Here is a 22,947-nt window from a genome sequence, read left to right on the forward strand (position 1 = left end):
GAGTTAATCTTCATTTTTCCACTTTCATTCATTGATTCACTCATTATTATGACGAGACAGGCATGTTTCTATCTTACACTAAGCCGATAAATTAATAAAAGTAAATCGGGAATTTTTGAAAGAGGCAACAAGAAGTTATCGAAAATTATATGTGTGTGTGTGTTTTTTTTCCTAAAAATTGGGTTCGGTGTAGTACTATTTGTAGTAAATGCATTTTCTCGATAAGTCAATAAATGACATAAGATTTAATTTCTTTAGATTATTATTTAATTGAATGAATAAATTAAATAAAAGAGTTCAAAGTGAGAATTTTTTTTTTGAGATAAAATTGAAATGCATTTAAAGAGGAGATGTGGTACACTTATCAAAAAATTGTACTCAACAGCTGTCCTAACAGCTATCATGAAAGTATTGGTAACTGAGGTGGTGGCTCAAGTTCTCCTAAAAAATTAAAAGGAAAAAAAAGAAAATGAAAGGCCACAGATAAAATCCTAAGCAAGCAAAACCTAAAAGAAAAAACTGAAGAAACATAGATTCTATTGACTTTCAAAAAACAATTTCCTCTTCTTTGCATCTTTAGACATTTTAATGGAGTATACTGGCTATTCTTTTCCATCACTGTAAATGATCCTATTAAAGTGCCATACCAGATTTCTCCTAAATCTGAGTTCATCATAGAGAAGAAATGACATTCATTTTGGTAGTACATCCCCGGACTCAGACAAAAATGACCCTTTTCTACGGAATCAAAAATCTTCTTTGGTCATTCACGATGGTGGGTTCAACCTCCATTGGTACCTCTTCAATCAAATAGGACGGGCTAGTCAAATTGTACCCTCAAGTTGCAAGAGCGTCCTTTGCTTCATTTGTCTTTCGAGGGGTAAACTCAAAAGATAAGTTATCGAAACTGAATCTTTTCCTTTGGATTTCATTAATAATGTTGCCAATCATCGATCTATCCGCTGAGTCTAATTTAAGCTTTTTAATGACTGTAAGAGCATCACCTTCTACAACCAAATCTCAAAAACCCATTTCTTCACCAAATATGTCGGCTTGAAGGCATGCCTTCGCTTCTGCAGTGGTCGGATCCCCTATTCTTCCTAGTGGGTAAGTACATGCTCCCATTACAAGACCTTCATGATTTCTTATAATGATTATCGCTGTTGTTGTCATGTCTTGTTGTGAAAATATTGCGTCAAAATTGGCTTTAACTTGTTCTGCTTTAGGGGGTCTCCATAAATTCTCTCTTGGTTTAATTCTGGTTTCTGTTAAGGAGTTAACTTGTTCTAATTCTCGTAAATAAGCTCTAATAAAACCCACCTCTTGTACCCTTCCATTTTTTCCTTTGTGGTAAAGTCTATTAATGTTATATGTTAAATATGACTCATATTTTCAGACAAATTTGAGAAATAATCTTTTAGTTAAACTCTGTTTACTTGTTTCAATTAAATACTGATTAGTTTAGATTATTTTATTATTATTTGACCTATGAATTTAGCCTATAAATAGGATTTTTTACAACCTTAGAAAAACACACCCATTAGAGATTAGAACTCATAACACATTTAAAGAATTTTGTGTTTACGTTTTGTGGGTTCTTTGCTTTCGGGTTTTCGGGGTTTAGTTTTTATCTCCATCTTTTGTATTCTTCGTTCTTTTACCATTATAGTAAAATTATCTTTTCCCGTGGTTTTTTATCCTCTTTGGAGGGGTTTTTCCATGTTAAATTTGTGTGTTCAATTTCTCAATTTATTCTGCTATTTTACTTGTTCGTTGCTTAATTGGGTCGAAAACCTAACAAGTGGTATCAGGGCTAGTTCAATTTTCATAGATCAGCTTGTTCAGAGATGGCAACAACAAGGTTTGAAATTGAGAAGTTCGATGGTGAGACAAATTTCAATCTGTGCCAAGTTCGGATGACGGCAATTCTAGTTCAATCAGGCTTGAAAAAGGTTGTTACCGAGAAAAAGCCTGAGAATCTAAATAAAACAGAATGGGAAGAGCTTGATGAAAAGGCTTTGTCTACAATCCAGTTGTGCCTCGCGAATACGGTATTGCAGGAGGTATTGATAGAGAAGACGTCATCCGCCTTGTGGAAAAGGTTAGAAACTCTTTATGCGACTAAGTCTCTCGCTAATCGTTTAGTGTTGAAACAACGTCTATTTACGTTTCGCATGAACGAAGGTGAGCTTCTTAGAGATCACATTAGTCAATTTATTACTCTTTTAAATGATTTAAAGAATGTTGAGGTTCATATTGACGATGAAGATCAGGCTATGCTATTATTGTGCTCTTTACCCCCTTCATACAAGTCTTTTAGGGAGACCCCGATTTATGGCAGAGATAAACTCTCATTCGAAGATGTGAAGAGTCATTTGTTGAGTAGAGACAAACTCAACAATGAGCTTCATTTGGATAGCAAGACAGATAGGCAAGCTTCCGTTTTGGTAGCATCAAAGAAACGAGATAAAATGTGTCGCTATTGTAAAAAGTTAGGTCACGTCAAAGCCGATTGTTATAAACTGCGAAATAAAAAGAGCTGCTGAAAGTAACGATGAAGATGTAGCTGGTGCTAATTTGGCCGATGAAAATGGTGATGATTTCTTATTAGTGTCAACGAGCGATAACTCCAAGCTCACGTCCCAGTAGATCCTAGATTCAGGATGTTCTTTCCACATGTGTCCCAATAGAGAATGGTTCTCCATAGACAGTTCAGTTGAAGGTGGAGTTGTGCGCATGGGAAACGATTCATCTAGTAAGGTAATTGGAATTAGTACTGTTAAAATTAAGATGCACGATGGGACAATTAGGACACTCGCAGATGTCAGGTATGTACCTGATTTACGAAAGAATCTCATCTCCTTGAGTATTTTAGACTTGAAAGGATGCAGAATCAACATCAAGTCGAGTGGCATTAAAGTATCTCATGGAGCTCTTGTTTTGTTAAAAGGTAAAAGAACCGGCAGTCTTTATATTCTGGAAGGTTCTACAGTGACCGGTGAAATTGGACGTCCCTCGTCTGTTACGGAGTCGAAGTCAACTCGTTTGGAGTGGAGGCAACTTTGTCATAGGAGGGAAAAAGGTATGACCATTTCGTTGAAGAGAGGTTCTCTTTTGGATGTAAGTTTTGAAAAGTTAGGGCACTGTGTTTGTGAAAATCAGACCCGGGTTAGTTTTGATTTGAAAGTGTACAAGTCGAAGGCTAGAAGTCTTCCAGTTTCTAAGCACAAACTTGACTCAGTTAATTCCCTGCATAGTTCAAGCTAGGCTCGTGGAGGGCTTTGGCAAAGATGGCGTTGTGAAAATATGAGTCAAGGTGGAGATTTGTTAAATATGACTCCTATTTTTAGTCAAATTTGAGAAATAATCTTTCAGTTAAACTCTGTTTACTTGTTTCAATCAAATACTGATTAGTTTAGATTATTTTATTATTATTTGACCTATGAATTTAGCCTATAAATAGGCTCTTTTACAACCTTAGAAAAACACACCCATTAGAGATTAGAACTCATAACACATTTAAAGAATTTTGTGTTTACGTTTTGTGGGTTCTTTTCTTTCGGGTTTTCGGGGTTTAGTTTTTATCTCCATCTTTTGTATTCTTCGTTCTTTTTCCATTATAGTAAAATTATCTTTGCCCGTGGTTTTTTATCGTCTTTGGAGAGGTTTTTCCACGTTAAATTTGTGTATTCAATTTCTCAATTTATTCCACTATTTTACTTGTTCGCTGCTTAATCGGGTCGAAATCCTAACATTATACCAGACTGCCCAAATAGAAATTGCTATGGTTGTACATACTTTAATGTTATTCATGTAGAAGAAAGAGTCTGACCATTGTTTTCATGTGTGATCTGTGTTTATGTGCGAGATGTCCAACCCAACTTCCTGTAGGACCTATTTTGTGAATTCGCAATCTTTAAAAAGGTGTTCCACAGTTTCTTCTCTAGCTGAGCAAACTGGACATGCAACATCATTCCTGAGTCTTCAAAGCTTAAGGTTACTGAGCATCGCAAGAAAATTGTTAGAAACTCTCCACAGATGTATTTTTATTTTACTGGGGATTAGGAGATTCCAAAGCTTTGTAAAATAATCTTTTTTGTTGATTTGGCCTGTAACATAATATTGTAGTTGTACAGTATTAGTCATTAGCCATTTAAAACTACTCTGAACTGTGTACTCTCCTAATTTGTTCCCTCGCCATATTATAACATCCGGTTGAGTCCTGCTTACCAATGCAATAGACAGGACTGCCCCGGCTTGATCTCTTTCTAGTAAGTTCCAGATTACCTCGTAGTTCCATGAAAACGAGTCTTTATTAATTAGATCTGCTACTTTGGAATAGTTGATATTTATGTGTTGATTCTTTACTCTTCAATCATCAAGGGTGGGTAGCCAAGAATCATTCCAGATGTTTGTTGATTTGCTGTTCCCTATCCTCCAGCCTGTTCCTTATTCTAATAAGCTTCGTGGGTTCCAAATGCTATGCCAGGTAAAAGAGGGGTAAGCTCCTAACCTTGCATTTAAAAACTTATCACGCGGATAATATTTTAACTTCATAACACGCGCAAACAAATAAGCAGGTTGGGTGATTATTCTTCATCCATGTTTAGCCAACAGGGTCGTATTAAACATTGCTAAATCTCTAAACCCCATACCTCCAAATGCTTTTGGACTACAAATCGTGAACCAATTACACCAGTGAATGCCTTTATTAGTTTTTAAATTGCGTCACCAAAATTTACTCATCAGATTTTCTAATTCTTTGCAAAGTAATATTGGTAATTTAAAACATTGCATGGCGTATATCGAAAGTGCTTGTAAAATTTATTTTATAAAAACTTCTTTACCACCAAAGGACAAATTACGGATACTTCAATTCTTCGATTTTTGGATAACTCTTTTTTTTAGTTCTAAGAATGCACCCTTCTTTCTCCTGCCTACCATTGTTGGTAAACCTAGATATTTTTCTGGATTATTTGAAATTTAAACCCCCAAAACTCCCCTTATTTGCTCTTTAAGGTCGTCTTGTACATTTTTACTAACGTAAATCAATGATTTCTCGAAATTCACCAATTGTCTAGAAATACTTTCATATTCATTAACTACTAATTTCATTGAAGTTGCACCTTCCATTGTTGCATTCCCAAATAATATGCTGTCATCAGCAAAGAAAAAATGGGTGATAGCTAGCTCACCTTTGCCCACTCTAGCCCCTTCAATTTTCTCTTCTCTTTTAGCCTTATTTAGGAGCTTAGAGAAGCCTTCTGCATATATGATAAATAAGTATGGGTTTAGTGGGTCTCCTTGTTTTATTCCTCTTATTGGCTTGAATTCTGTCCCTTGAATCCCATTAAGTACCACCGAGTATGACACTGTCCTTACGAACATCATTATAAGATCTATCCAACTGTTGCAAAAGCCTAACATTTTTATCATATTTTTAAGATAATTTCATTCTCACTCTGTCATAGGCTTTGCACATGTCCAATTTTAAGGCAAAAGATCCCGTGCCTCCTCTTTTCTTTTCTTTTTTTTTGAAAGAATGTAAAATTTCATAAGCAATCAGAATGTTATCAGTTATTTGTCTTCCTGCGACAAATGCATCTTGCGTTTCTTCGATACATAAGTGTAGCGCCTTTCGAAATCTATTAACCACCACTTTTGAGATAAATTTGTAGATGACATTATGAAGTCTTATGGGTCTGAACTGTCCCAAATTCGTAGGGGTTGTACCTTAGGGATAAGCACAGTATTGGTTTTGTTAATTTTCTCAAAATTCTTCCCATTATTCAGCACTTGGAGGCAATAATTAACAACTTCCTTTCCTATAATATGCTAGAACTTTTGGTAGAAGAACGTTGGGTATCCATCTTTTCCAGATGCTTTGAGAGGTGCCATACTTTTTAAAGCTTCCACTACCTCTTCTTCTTTAAATTCTTTAAAGAGTTCCTCATTTAAAGATTCTGTAATGCACAGTTGGATTTCGCTTCTAAGCCTTTTACCACTTTGTAATAGTTTGGAAGAGAATAGTTTTTGAAAGAAATTAGTTGCAAGTTCAAAAATGGCGTTGTCACCTTCGACCCATCCACCCCTTCCATCCTTCAAAATCTTTATTGTATTCTTATTTTGAGCTAGGTTGCTGTGATGACCCAAAATTCACGGGCACCGAAAAAGCGAGTTATAGGGCCTCCGTCTAAGTAAACCGAGTTCGTAAATATTTATTAGGAATATTTGTGAGGCTAGTTGTGTGTTTAATTAGGCTTTAATTAAGTGAATTTAGCTTAATTTAGAGAAATTAGGAAAAAGGTCTAAATTGAATAAGGGGCAAAAGTAGAATTATAGATTAATAAAAAGAAAAGGGGACCAAAATGGCAAATATACCATTCACCATATATGAGGCGGCAAATGTTGATAAAATCTAATATTTTATTGTTTAATTATTATTAAATTATAATGTATATAATTATTTTATTATATGGTAATTTATATTAGTTATCAATTAAAAATATTAAATTATATGAATAAATCAAAATTTGCCAAATGGATGGCGATGATATTGTACAATTTAAAAAATATATATATGTACATTTGTAATACTTATATTTAATTAGTAAATATATATTTATTATTTATTATTACTAAGTAAAGGATATTTATTAGATAAATAATTAAATTGTGAGATTTTTGTATAACAAACAAATTGGATAGTGACAATTGTAATAATGTAAATATATACATTTGCATTATATTTATTTATTTACTTGAAAATTAAGTAAAAATAGTTATTAATTAAATAATTATATTATGAGATTCTTGTGTATGATAAACAAATTAAGTGGTGACAAATGTAATGTAAATATGTGTTATTAAAAGATAATTATTATAATTATTATTATAATTATTATCATTATTAACTAATATATATATATATATATATATAGATAAGATACAAAATAAATGAAATAAAAAAAGAAAGCAAAAGAAAGAATAGCAAAAGCCATTCGCAAACAAGAAGAAAGAAATGGGAAAAAAAAGAAAAAGGGGAAAACTAGGGTCTGAAGGTTCAAAGCTTTAATAGTTAGCAAAGAACCCGAGGCATCAACACCGAAAGGAAAGGAAAAGTTATCGAGGAGTAATCAAACAAATCCAGGTTTGTATTACTCTAATTCAAATCTATTTATTATTAATTATTATATTTTAATTAAAATGCATGGCAAGTAAATTTAGGTAAGCAATTGAAATAATGATATTGATTTGAATGAAATTGATTGAAAAATGTTTATGGCTATTGAAATTGAATGTGAACAAATTGGAAATTAAAAGTTATTTGAATTAAATAATTGAATTATGAAGTATGTGAATATTTGAAAGTATATCAAACTGAATTGAATAAAGAAAATATGTGAGTATTTTGAAATGTATATTGATTGAAAAGTAATTAATGATTTGAATTTGATTGGAAAATGAATTAAAAATATGAATTAAATAAAAGTGAATTAATTTATGAATATGTGTGAATATGTGAATTGTGTATTGATTGAAAAGTGGTTTGAATTGAATTGAAATATGATTATATGTGATTATCTGAAATATGTATTGGTATTGAATTGTTTATTGATTACAAAGTGGAAAAGTGAATTTGAATTGAATGAGAATTGAATTGAATGGTGAGTGTGTATGTATAATTGAACTGTATATTGGTTTGAATGTGAAATTGTAATTGAAAAGTGATCTTGAATTGGAAATGAAAGTGAATTGAGAATTAAAATACCCTATTAACTAGTTGGGCTGAGTCGGATATAATTGGCATGTCATAGGATTTGGAAGAGTACGAGATATATCGGCTTTGCCGATCAAGCACTTTATGTGTCGTATATCAGGCACTTTATGTTTCGTATTTCAGGCACCTCGTGTGTCGTATCAGGCACCTCGTGTGTCATTTTAGGCACTTATGTGTTGCATACTGATCAGGTACTATGTACCGTTTCAAGCACAATGTGCCGTACTGGTGTGTTTGGATTGGAATCCGTGTATCCGTCAAAGTTCGGGTTTGTTAATAGGGTGAATAATTGAAATGAGAAAATTAAATAAATTTGATTGATCATACTATTAAAAATATGAGAAAGAAATTATGAGTTGAATTGTGAATGGAATTAATATGTGAGATTTGAAGCATGAACTTAAGGTTCATGAATTTGCTAAAATATCTAATTATTGATATTGAAATCAGTTGAATAAATGAAATGAAAAAATCAAATGAATTGATCGATTGAACTATTGAAAATATGAGAAAGTTGAATTGTGGATTGAAATTGATATTGGAAATGAAAGGCATGAATTAAATGTTCATGTAGTGATTGAAATTGAGACATGTGATATGTGAATGAAATTGAAGAATAGCTAATATATATATATATATATTGGTATTGTTAATTAATGAAAGTTTAAGAATGAATTGATATTTGAAAAATTGGATAGTTATATGCTTGAACTATTGAAAGTATGAGAAAGTGAAATTATGAATTTAAATGTGAATTGAAATTGAGGTATCGAAATAAGAAGTGAAAATAGAATGAATTGGAAATAATGAAATAGTGTATGAGTTAGTTGAATATAATCTTATGAATTAATTATATTAATTTTATTGAAAAATGTTGGTTTAAATAATTATTGAATGACTAATGTTGTAAGGTTTTAGATATAGAATAGAATAAGTTATTGAATTAGGATATAGAAATGAAATATATGAAATAATAATTTTATGAAATTGGTTATTGATGAACTGTATGAAATGGATATTAATATAATAAGAAGATATAAAAATTAAAATAAAGAAAAGATATTTAAGATATATATTATTAGAATAAATTTAAAGTTTAATCTGCATGAATGATTTACTTGAAGGTAAAATAATGGTAAGATTTAATATGTATATATATATATTGTTTTTACCTTAAGTATTTGATTTATAGTAATATCACTGAGTGTATACTCAGTGTATGGTTTGTTTCCGTGCGCAGATTAGGTACAGAAATTTTGAAGAGTTGTATTTGATATTACTAGTCTTCATCTCATCACATCTTCAAGCAACAAGAGGATACGTTTTAAAATTTTGAATAGAATGGCATGTACTTAGGAAAAATTTAGTAAGTCCCAAATAGTAGTAATGGATTTAAATATAAATTATTTAAATTTATTATTTGTCCATTTTTATGTTCAAATATAATAGTAATTAGCCAAGAATTACTTTGGCACCAAATGTAATATTCCTATATCAGGTTCCTTAAGTCGAACATGGTATAGGGGTGTTACATGTTGCAAAATTATAGAAGAAAGCAGTGTTTCGATCCTCCATTCGTAATCAATTAGCTTTTGCTCGTTGTTCCCAAAATAATTCTTCCTTGTCGGCTTCCATATTTAGTGCTAATTTAACTTCTGTTAATTCAGCTAAGATGTCTTCATTTAGATCTTCTTTATTTAAAATGTTAAGTCGCAATTTTAATTCCTTTATGGTCTTCTATCTGGATCTGCTATTAGATTTATCCCAAGATTTCAATTTCAATTTCAGATCTTTTAATTTCTCTAGCAAATCCCTTTCTTCCAAATCCCACCATTGACTAATTAACTCTTCAAAATTGTTTTCCAGTACCCAGTTAGCATTGAATCGCAATGGGCTTTTACTATTCGAAAATCTACCCCTTCCATGCGTCATTATAGTAAGACTTATAGGACAATGATCGGAAATACTATGAAACTTATGTTGAACTGAGAAATTCAGAAACCTTTTCCCACCATAATGGATTTGCCACCCCTTTATCAAGTCTCTCACAAATGTTATTGTTTGGAAGTCTACCTTGTTCCCACGTAAATAATTGACCTGAAAAGCCTAGATCATTCAACTCACAATCTTCCAAAGCCTCCTTAAATGCCAACATTTTTCTTTCCTCCCTTAACCTACCCCCTTTTTTTTTCAAATGAAAAGAGTATTTCATTAAAATCCCCCATAACAAGCCCTGGCAACTGGTTGCTTCCTTTTAACTGTCTAAGGAGGAATCCTTCATTTTATGCTCAATTGGTGAACCATAAAAACCTGTAAAGCGCCAATACTATTCTCCACTATTTTTCATAACTTCAATGTCAATATGATATCTAGAATAGCTTCTCAATTTAACAATTACTCATTCCTTCCAGCCAAGAGAAAGTCCCATTTTCGATCCATCTGGACAAACATCAATTTAGTTTGTATAGCCACACATTTTCCTTATTGTATCCATTCTTCTTGAATTAACTTTTGTCTCAATTAGAAACAAAATTTGAGGCTGAAGTTGTCTCAAGCTATTTTTGAAACGTTTAACTTTTTGCGGCTGCCCTAGGCCATGAACATTCCAACTTAAGATTTTCATTACGACCAGTCAGCCTGTTTATTAGTGGCTACCGATATTTCATTATTGATCGTAAAACTTGAATGAGTATTTTGATGAGCCCCTTCTATTTGTTGAATCCTCTGTCTTTTCTTTCTATCAATAGGTCCGATTGGTGTTTCTTCGAGTACCTCATTAGCTTCTATTATCATATTATACGTTGCCTCGTTTTTCACACCTTCGATTTGCAAGTTCATTAACCTGATTAATCCTATGAAATCTTCTACTTAATTCCTTTTTTCACGCATTTTCCTCCCATATTATTAAATTCATTCGCTCCTTGAGGTCGCATTTGATTCGTTTTACAAATTTTTTCAGGTCCATGTCACTTTTGATCACCTATTTTGGTTCCTCCTGATGCCATTTACTTATAGTTATTGATTCCCTCATTGGTGCCGCTCTCAAAGAGGTATCCCAACCAAATTCAACTTCTTAAGATCTCAACAAAGTACGAAAAGTACAGAAGCTTTCACCATGCCCTAAACGCCCATACAACAAACAAAATAGAGAAAGTCTTTCATATTGAAAAGTAAAGTAAGTTGACTTATCTTTGCCATACACTATTTGTTTCTTTCTTTTTAAGGGGCTTCGGGCATCCAAACATACTTTGATATGCATGCTCTTATGTAAACCCTTTATTAGAATCTTTGTATCATAATCCAAAAATTCCCCAATAAAGTTGCCTAATTGTCTTGCCATGCCTTTCGACATTGAACCCAATGGTAGATAATGTTTTTGCACCCAAAAGTTTGTGTAATGTAGGGGAACAAGTAACGAATCCTCCCCTCTCATTAATTTATGAAATATTATTAGGTGTCGATTAAAGAACCAGGGAATACCATTAATCAACCTTTTTTAAATCAACTTCATTGTAGAATTGAAATAGAATATGTTTTTCCTCAATCTCTAATATAGTTACCTCTTTAATAGGATGCCATAATTCAGAAAGAACATTCCTTAAGGAGGGGAAGTGGATTGAACTATCTGTTAGTACCCTGCTTACTAGGTAGAGCATGAAGTCATCGTCTCCATCGTCAATCTCCTCTTGTCTTACAACAAGGTCGTCTTTCAAATCGTCTAAGTTTAGATTTACGAGATCTGATTCCATGCCTATAATGGACAATCCTCTTGTAACAGCCTAATTTTCAGTGGCATCAAGAATAGAGATTTGAGATCACCAAATCCGACGGGTGAGTTAAAAATTTAATAAATTAATACCTATGAGTCAAATGCGAATATAAAAGCATTTTTGAATTAGTGAATTTGGTGATTTAAAAGAATTAATTAGGTAAATTGGGTCGAGAGTGAGGTATCGAGACCTCGACTTCATAAATCGAGCCATAAATATTTTTAGAAATATTTATGGAGTGTTGGTGAGGTAGTATTAAAATTTAGTCAAAAAATTTTGACGTTTGGGTGGTTAATTAAATAAAAAGGACTAAATTGAAAAGGGTGTAAAAGTTGCTAGAAAGATTAAATAGCTCAATTATCAAATGAGGAAGGACCTAAAGTGCAAATAATCCTAAAGGAGATATTTTTGGCGGCAATAGCTGAGAAAAATTTGGAAATGGATGAAATAAGGGCAAAATTGGAAAATTGCCAAAATTGGCTAAATAAAAATGGGACTTAATTGGAATATCTAGAATTCTCTTCATTTCTCTTCATATTCATCAGCTGAAAAACAGCCATGGAGGAGGGTTCAAGCTGGTTTTCATACTCTAGCTTCATGTAAGTTTAATTCTTGCTTTCTCTTTGAAATTTTTATGTTTTTGTGACTTTTACAACTAGGTCCACTTGTTGAATTCATTAGTTTTTGATTCTATGAAAGAAATTGAAAGTTTCTATGAATATGTGCTGGAAGTACATGATGATTTGGCATGGAATTAGAGCTTTAAATTATTTATATGCTGATTTTATTGAAAGAATTGAATAGAAAGTAAATGTTTGGGACCTAATTGTAAAAGAGTTTGAAGTTAGAGTTCCACATGGAAATTCTGAATTTCAGTAGTTATGAAATAACTTATAATGTCTAGAAAAGTATTAATTGAGAAAATTATCTTAATTGAGGGGTTAATTGAGCAAGGATTGAATTGTATGAATTGTGAAATTTGGGGCAAAATGGAAATCAACATTTTGCACTAAAACTGTTTTAGACAGCAGCAGTAGTCTAACTTTGAAAAATCACCAAAAATTATGTAAATCGAATTAGAGGATGAATAAAATATGAAATTAAAGCTTATTGAGTCTAGTTTCTTATAAAAGAAATTATGTAAGCAATGGAATTGTAAATCATGAGATACAATAACTTTTGTGAGACAAGGTCAGAATGATTTCGAGTTCCCCTGTTCTGACTTTGGAAAATCATAAAAAATTGGATAAAAATAATTAGGGGCTTAAATTTATATTTTTAGAATCCTGAATGAGTCTATTTTCAATAGAAATAAACAAGGACATCATTCGAATCCTGTACAAGAAGATAATTAATTTTTAGTGAAGAAGGGTCGGAACTATCAGACAGCAGAACATGGGAGAATTTAATGAATAAACTGTATTAATTGGCCCAACCAAAAATTATGAAATTTTTATGGTAAGAAGGTATATGAGTCTAGTTTCATAGAAAATTGGCGGATCTTAATTTGGAGTTCTGTAGCTCAAGAATAAAATAATTTAGTGACTATGACACAGATGGACAGCTTGAATATTCACATAAGTAGATAGTGAAAATTATGGATAATGTTACCTACAAGTGTGTTGTTTATACTAAGGATGTGGAATGGAGAGGAGGAGGAGGAAAAAATATGTATGAATATTCAGCTAGCATGGCTAATTTGTATGTTTTAGGCTCAAGGACTAAATTGAATAAAAGTAAAACTTTATGGGTAATTTTGTAAAAATATCGAAAATGACTAAATTGAAGGGAATGAATTGTTTTATTATCTAAATTAATAAATTGAATGAAATTATCAATTTAAGATTGGGTGCAATTTGGGAATACGGTAAATTACCAATATGCCCCTAAATCTTGGTATTTCTGCAATTTAGTCAGGTAGGTTCGTATATCCTGCATGAACATGTAAATATGAAAATTTAAGTATTGTATCGTATTTTATATGATATTTTGAATTGAATATATGAAAAGAATGTTACATGAAACAAGAAAATGAATACTAAATAATTCAAATTAATTGAAATTATTCTGAAAATCTCGGTAATGCCTCGTATCCTATCCCGATCTCAGGTACGGGTATGGGGTATTACACCTCTCGTACGATTTCTAATTCAAACGTAAACCCTAAAAACTGGGTACGAATTGGGAAAATCCCAAACCTGCAAATTAGCAGACAAAGAAACAGAGAAAACCTAATTGTAGGTAGAATGAAAGTTTGAGTTTAAGGTTGAACTAAGTGAAAATTAAATTAAGTAGCCATCGTAGTTTAATTTTATTTGAATAATTAAATAAATTTGCATATAGATTCTAATAAAATAAAGTCATCATGACTTTAATTTAATTATTTAATTGAATTAATTATTTTTAAATATATTTTTAAAGAATATTTAATTATTAAGGCTAAATCGATCAAACTAGCTATTAAGGATAATGCACGAAGCACAAGAAGACTTATTTCCCTTAGAGTCACCAGCCATGGTACATGAGAACTCCAAGTTAGACTTGAATTCTTCCAAAATTTAATTAATTTACTATGAATTAGATTGTAAGCCTTGCATATATTCCTCTTGTATACCCCATATTTACCAAAAATGATTTACAAGAATATACATGAAAAATTTTATTGAAATTTAGTGAAAATTTCATTTGAGTAATTTTCTTGTATTTGAATAAATTCTATTTTTCTTAAGTTTTGATTCTAGTTTTGTACAAGTTATAATTACAATAATCTAAAAGTTATAACTCAAGTCTAGAAGTTGAATTTGGTTTGAGATACGCATATAGGGAGTAGTCAACTACCACCTCTGCAAAGTCTAGGTTTTTGTCCTCTGCTCGGTTTTTTTAAGTTAGATCTCACACTCTAAGCGAGAGTTTGAGAATAGTGGAGAACATCATTCAATTGAAAACTTGACGACTTTGGACTTCAAGTCGAGTGGATAAAAAATCAGGGCATTTCCTAAAGCCCTTTTGTGATTTGGACACCTGACCAAGCCTTGGAACATAAGTATTTTGTTTGATCATATTTATTACTTTAGATTGTTGGAAAGATAGTTTGAAAATAGTGGAACTAAGCACAACAAAATTTTACAAATTTTCATTTAAACTATCCTGTTGTGATGTTTATAGCAATAAACTTATTACATGAATTATACTTGTATTTTCAGATACGACAGACTTTTTCATTTTCGGCTTTCGACATCACGATCTTTTTCACTATCCTTGACCTCGGTTTTCTAGAGCGTGGGCTCTATTCACAAATTAATGAACACTTTAGTGAAACTTTAAGAGCTAGAAACCATAAGATGGACTCTGTCGAAAGATAGAATTTATTTGGAAAATAGCTTGACTATATTTTGACAGAATATTGATATATGAGAGAAGTGTATTTGACCTAGCCCTTAGTATCTAATTATAGAGAAGCTAACAAGTGTTTCGGTTGAACACAGTGTAACCGAATAATAACATTTTAATAAAAACTGGCTCCTACTAGGAGTATACAAGCTAAGGGCAATGGCAAGACCTCTCTGCGACTAGGGTTTGTCACTTTTCCTATTAAACTGGGCTTAGTTGGGCCTTATCATTTATTGGGTCAATTATATGCATTATCTAGTCTTTAAATCAACTCATATAATTTCTCAACCCAATAAATATTTTTCCTATGCTCAAAATATTATTTATTCATCCATTCATTTAATTAATTAATTAGTTAATTAAGCTAAAATTATTTACTCAACTGAATTCTAATTTCGTTAAAATCATGACAACTTAACCATACTAAAATCTATGAGCAAATTAATTTAATTAACTTGTTCTCATGAAACTATAATGACTTTATTAATTTAATTTTCACTTGAACTCCAATTATTTAATTACAAAATAAATAATAATTTGAATAAATTAATTTAATTCGAGTCATCTCTTGTTTATAGAGAGAAAACTCATTCACTACGATAATAATACATGCAATTTATTTCTCTAGTTCGTTGTTTCACACTTTCCATGTCATTGATTAATGCAAACCATCAATGTTATATAGAACTAGTGGAAGGATCGACCGGATATATATAATTGGGTTAAAATCATTTATAATTAAGTTTCGACTCTTTTTCTATTAATTACAACAGTATTTAGTCATGGAAGCATTTCATTAAGTTACCATAACTGAGTTCTCCCTATTATATACCATTTCGAAAGTTATTTCATCAAGTTCTCATCCAATGACCTTGTCATATATGTGTTACCCTCATTGGATATCATTAATCTCTTTGAGACAAATTTGTTCTTCCAATATGATCCTATCTTATCTCATGATAATCATTACATCTTTATTCATGAAAGAACAACTACCAACAAATAGTAATTAAATCATTTGTTTTAGGACAAATGACTCGTGACCACGTTACTTTTCATCTATCATATAATGTCAATGAGAGGATATCATTTTCCTTTTTATTGGGCTATGGATTCCACTATTGTAAGTGACGTTATGTCTTGCAAAAATCGTATACCCAACGTACTAGTTTTCAGCTTTATTACTAATTGAACTCAGGCTATCAATACATCAAAGCATACGAGTCACACACAAATAGTTTCACTTACTCAAGATTGAGGTAAGCCACGCTATGAACATCACAAGTGAATAAAGCCAAAACGAATCTAAGATTCACTCTACTTGAGTCTTTTCTGATGCACTATCAATCTAGATAGTTACACCTATGTCTATATATTTTGGGAGTCATTCATCCCGATACCCAAGACAAGGTATCTCCCCAATTGGATTTGATAAAAGGCATATTAGTCTTTTAACCGATTTTCTCAATTTCAATTAAATTAAAGACTATTTAGATTATCTACTAATATAAATTGTCTTCTCGCATTATTATCTGACCTCATAATGCAATTTGTCAATAGGTAAACGTTAGATATCAATGAGCTAATATTTGCTTTTATTTTGCTTTGCATTCAAAAACTGTTGAGGACAATATACAAAAGATATTAATGGTAACGATGGAGTTTTATTAAGTCAATTTGTTTAAAATAATTACAAGTACATAGACGTAATCACTACACTAAGGGCACTAGATTCCAAAAATTAGATATCATGACAAAGATCCGTTATAAAAAAAATTAAAATTCCACTATGCCAACTCTGACATGTTTTCTAAACAATTTTTTAACATTGTTGAGTACGACCAGTCCTTATAAGCAATGGTCATTCTACCAAGTCTTCTTTCTTCATGGCATGTATAATAGTGGTGTAGGTTGTATTCATATGAGTGTGTTGCTCAAAATTTGAGTGAGCCAAAGTTCATTCTCTTTTTCAATCTAGTTGTGGTGTGTTTCTTGGTTGATTAAATTTTGAATCAGACTTATAGTTTTGTGTATTATCCATGTTTTTCTCTTTTTCTTAGGGTTGATAAAGCTTGGTGGGTTGTATATAAATAATGGCATATCTTAGAGATTTGTGAAACACCCTTGTAAAGAAATTAGTGATGGCCCACTTTTTATTAAGTTACTTTAATCTTAATGGAGTAACATTAAACCTTTTGATGTACTCTCTTAGGGTTTCATCGGGGTTCTATTTAACAATTATCATATTTACAAGTGTACACACTGCAATTACATGGCTGCCAAAATCTGTTAGGAAATTAATATTAAACTCGTTGAAGTTGACAACAAAACCTGGTGTTAAGGAATACCACTATGCTATTAATAAACCTTTAAGGGTTATAGGGAAGACATGACATTGTATTGCACCAGAAATGCCCTTAAGATCATAGAATGGTTTGAAATGATTAGGATGATTAGCAAGGTTTGTAGCCTAGTCATGTGACCGAAGATAGTTTGAGTTTTGGTGGCACTTTAGCTTGACGAATCACTAAAGAGAAGGGGTAGTGTTTTGTGATTAACAATTCATAAATATCTTTCTAAGATTGCTTAAGGTTTTTTAGTTCTTGTTTTAGGTCAACCATTTGCTTTGTTAGGTTAGGGCTGTAAAAAGGATATTAAACCCATTAAAATACACATTATATATTTATGTCTTGCTAATGTTTATTAGAGTTAAGGTCATCATAATAATGTGTGGGCTTGTTGATTTTGTTGATGTTGTTCGAGACTTTTAGGTCCCTTATTTAGCACTTAATGTTTAGGGTTGATTTAACTGGCTTCGTTGACCTTGCAAAAGTTGTTTGGTTTAGCATTTTTTTGCGATGTAAGGGTGGATGTGAAGATTTGTAGTTGAGCAATGTATTGGGGATGATAATTTGGTTGCTGGCATGATGAAGCTGAGGAGAAGGTAGTGTAATCATAATATGGTTGGTGATGAGTGTATGCCTGATTGAACACATCTAATAGACTGTATTTAACACAAATGAGGTTAATCTATGTAATTGAAACTGTTCTAGATACAAGTGGGGTTAGCCTATGCAAAGTAGGATGTAACACCCCTAACCCATCTTCGCCGTCAAATTAGAGTTACGAATTATTACGACAATTAACAAATCTCATAACATCACAAAACCAACCAAATATTAATTTAAATATAAACTATACATAACCAATCATCATTCATGGAATTCATACAAAAATGAGCCTTAAAATCGAGTTTATGGGACCCTAAAATTAGTTTGTAAACAACTAGGGACTAATTTAAAACAAACAGAAAAATGTAAAAAATAAAATAAAAACAGGGATCACACGATCGTGTGGCTCAGGGACATGATTATGTGGCCAAACCGTGCACAGTTCAAAAATGGAGTCACACGGCCGTGTAACAACCTGTGACAGTGAGAAACAAACCTGCACCAAAATTTAATAGGTCACATGGTCATGTGGTATAACCGTGTGTGGCATACGGCCGTGTGACAGCCAGTGTCTCAGGCCGTGTGCACCTAAAATGACTTCCAAAACAAGTAATTTCATACACTATTTCTTAATTACCAAACCATATCCAACTATTTTCACCTATTCAAAACACATATAAACATGTCAAAAATATACCAAAAACATACAACCTATGTTCCTAACCAATATGCCCACACTGGCACCACAAATCAACACTAATCTCAATTCATATTTATTATATACACGTTCTTACCTTATAAACTAATCAAACATATCTATACATCTATTTCATTTTCATCCAATGAACCAAACATCAAACTACTTTCATAAGGCATATAGCAAATGGTCAAAAACACTTATATAGATATATCATTGCCATCACACACCAAAATCAACCAAAATTAATAATTAAGATTCACATCATTAAACACATCTCATATTTCAATTAACACAAAACATATCCATAATCCTTATAACATATATATACCAAAACCATATTTACATGCCACTTATAACCGAATCAAAATAAACAAATTAGTTACCGAATAAGTTGTCAGATAGAGTGATCTCCAAAAGCAATCCGATCGATAGTTCAAGTTCGACGATATACAAGGAAGAAAAATCAACACAGGGTGAGCTTACGTAAAGCTTAATAAGTTTGTAATAAACTTCAACTTTAACTTACCATAAAGGATGAAATTTAAACATTTTACAAGATAATTCAATATCATGGTCATGAGTTCATTAATTACCAATACACATCATAAGTCTCACAAGGTTAATGAGTATATATATATAAAATATACACGAAAAGCACACTTGGTACATAAATACCAACCATTACATATTCATTTAACATTTCACATCTTCATTTCAAGACACTTCATTTAACCATTTCATATTACCATTCATTTACACATTTAATACATAATTATTTTGTATATCACATTTCATTTCAATAATTTATATAAATATCTTCATTCATTGTCTAATTCCATTTAACCCTTTCATATATTCCATTTCATTTTACACATTTAACACCCAATGAACCAAATAAAATAACATTGGATACATGAGAACAATGCTCACACAAAGTATGCCTGTAACAGTAACTGTAATTGCAAATGATCAGACGAGCTATGAAATGGGTTTCCTCATAGGAGCTGTAGGTCGGGATGTTAGGCTACACGATACTGCTCACATGATCTGTGTAGAATCCGCAACAAATGCAGGACCTCATCCATTGGTAGGACATCCAAGATCGGCACCCAAATTGTAATAACCCTAATGACATGTCATTTGAATCCTAAGCCTTCACAAAGTTCATACGGGCCACTATCCATTCCAATTCATTCAACTTTCTTCATATCATACCATTACAAGAACGTATCCATATAGTTTGTATTTGCGATCATAATAATTAACTTAGCTAATATGGTAATTCAAATCATTTCATTAATTACTATATATCAATTAATCCAATTCATCACTTATCATTTATCAAACAAATGAACTCAATCACAACATATATAGATCATTATTAAATCACAAAATAACAACTAATTAGTTAAACCAATTTACGAACTTATCTAATCTTAATAGCTATGAACACCATTTTTCCTTTCTCGCAATTATCAACCAACTGATGCATTTTTATCTAAATATAATAATTTTATTCAATTAACCAATTAAAATATCATAAAATACTAGAATTCATATATTTTACCATTAATCGTCATTTTAAAATTTTCTCTAAACTTTTATTTTTATTCAATTTAGTCCCTAAAACCAAATTTATTATATCTTTCAAATTCAAGCTTTGATTTTCAATCCAATTACAATTAAACCGTTTTAAAGCCCTTAAAAACATAAATTACAGAAATCTCATAACAATTTTTACATTATTACAATTTAGTCCTTACACACAAAACCAACAAAATTTACTTAACAAATTAGTCTGCATTCATAAATAAGCTCACAACCATACAATTAAACATCAAAAGCTTCAATTTTCATCAATTTAAACATTTTTGAAACTTTAACAACTTTGAAAAAAGAGATATGAATTAATTGGACCTAATTGCAACGATCTCAAAATTATAAAAATTACTAAAAACAAACACCTGGGGGACTTACATGCAATGGCGGATCGAACTTGAATAAACTATGGCTATGGTTTTCTTGTTTTATTTCTAAATTCGGTGAAGAAGAAAGTGGAAAATGAAAGATGATAATGGATGTTTTATTATTATAAGATTTAATATTAATTTAACTAATCATTTTGATTTAAAATCTAAATAAAACCTACCATAACCGGCCACTAATAAGAAAAAGGGCAATTTTCAACATAAAACCCTTAATATTAATTAATTCAACCTTTTAACAAATAAAAATAAATATCGATTAACTTTTATAACTTTTACAATTTAGTCCTTTTTCCTTAATTAATATCCAAACGTCAAAATTTTTGGATCAAGTTTTAATATACCTATATGGCAACTCTGTAAATATTTTTTATTAAATATTTACAGGCTCAGTTTATAGAAATGAGATCTCGAAACCTCATTTTTTAAAGCCACTTGAATTTAAGGACAAACCACTTGTACTTAAATTTTCATTCACTTACTAAAAATTATTAAATCAAAATTCAATATAATTTTATATTTGACTCATAAATATTAAATAATAATATTTACAGACTCACTCGTCGGATTTGTAGCCTCAAAACCATTGTTTCCAACAACACTGAAAAATGGATTGTTACATAAGAAGTTCAACAATAGCAATGGTATTAAACGAGATAAGTGGCACAATGAACAACAATATAATAAATACTAAAGGGAAATGTAGGGGATGATGAGAGTATGTTTAAGGCACTAAGGAATATAAGGTTAGAGGGTTGTAATAGTAAGCAAAGGTGGGAGTTTAGCTAACTTTAGTGGAATTAGACATGGTAAGCATTTGAGGCATGTTAGGGTTCCAACTACATAGGAACAATGTGGCTAGTGGCAACATCAAATGTGAAGTTCTCAACAATAGAAGAGTTACCAATGGTGTTATGTGGATTGGATTTGGTATTAAGAGGATTATTTTCATTGTTAAATGAGTTGGCTTCAGTATCGATAAGGATAGCTTCAATGGTGGGATTCATGCCCCTTTGCTCGTTCCCACAAATGGTATTAAATATTAACATCTTCTTAGGATTAAGAAGGGTTGGAGGTTTGTAACACCCCAAACCCAGCCCAGACATTATGGCCGAATCTGACAGTGTTACATGAGAGTGCTTTTATAAAAGCTTAGTAAGTTAAAATCATTCAGATTATTATATTTACTTAAATCGAGAAATCCTTATTCCATTAATTATTTAAAAACCGTTCTTTTACGCAGAAGCTAAAACATCAATAATTCATAAATCAACAACTTAACAATTTAAAAACCCCCCAAAAAACCCAAAACAAATAGCTCAAGTCCAAAAATTAAATCCCAAAACAAATATAGGAAAAAAAATTAATAGATGAAATAAACGTTACTAAAAAATCCATGAGTTTAAAAGTGGTCACCATCGAGCCCTCCACCACACTGATCCATCTATTGCTGAGGATTACCTGACATAAAATAAATAAAAGGGTGAGTTTTCGCAAACTCAGTGTGTACATCCCTACAAACAGCATGCATACAAACAAATAACAAAATACAGATATTCAGCCTTAGCCATACAAATATCATATGCAGATCAGATCAGATCAGATATCAGAGAACAGAACTCATGCCCACCAACCCTGCACACCATCTCCGTCCAACCTAACACACCATATGGGGATAAAGAAGACCCACCCAGCCCTACACACCAAGTATGGGGATAAAATCGACTCATCCAAATTTCTACACACCAAGTGGTATCAGAAACAAGATATAATGAGATATGTCGTGGTACAGCTGCCCGATAATAGGCTAATCGCCTCTCGGATTTCCTTCTCTTCACGACAACCCAACCCAATGCAATGCATCATAAATATCGTGGTATGCTTATATGCAGAAATCAGATCATATCATAGCAGAACAGATATATGAAATCAGGCAGATATACATGCTTATTGAACATGCTTTACATACAACACAGTAATCATTCATAGTATAAGGTCTAAATAACGCTTACCGACCCTACAGGCAAGTCACTGTCGACTTAGGCGACTCGTGCAACCTTATAGAACATTTTAGGAAAATTGGGTTCACACGCCCGTGTGCCCGCGCCCAACTTGGCTTTGCCCGTATGGATCACACGGCCTGGCCCAATGTCCTACACGCTCGTGTAACCCACACGCCCGTGCGGCATACACGGCCCAATTGGTCGAGCTCGTGCCTCGCATAAGGCCTCTCCGCCTCACACGCCCGTGTCTGTCGCGCTAGTGTGGCGCGCGCACGGCCTGGCTCGTCAGTGACACGCCCGTGTCTCGCGAAGCAAGCTACCACAAGGGGCAAACCACACGCCTGTGTGGCGTCAACATGCTACTTTTC

This window comes from Gossypium arboreum, chromosome 7, assembly GCF_025698485.1.
Source record: "Gossypium arboreum isolate Shixiya-1 chromosome 7, ASM2569848v2, whole genome shotgun sequence".
Lineage (NCBI taxonomy): Eukaryota > Viridiplantae > Streptophyta > Magnoliopsida > Malvales > Malvaceae > Gossypium > Gossypium arboreum.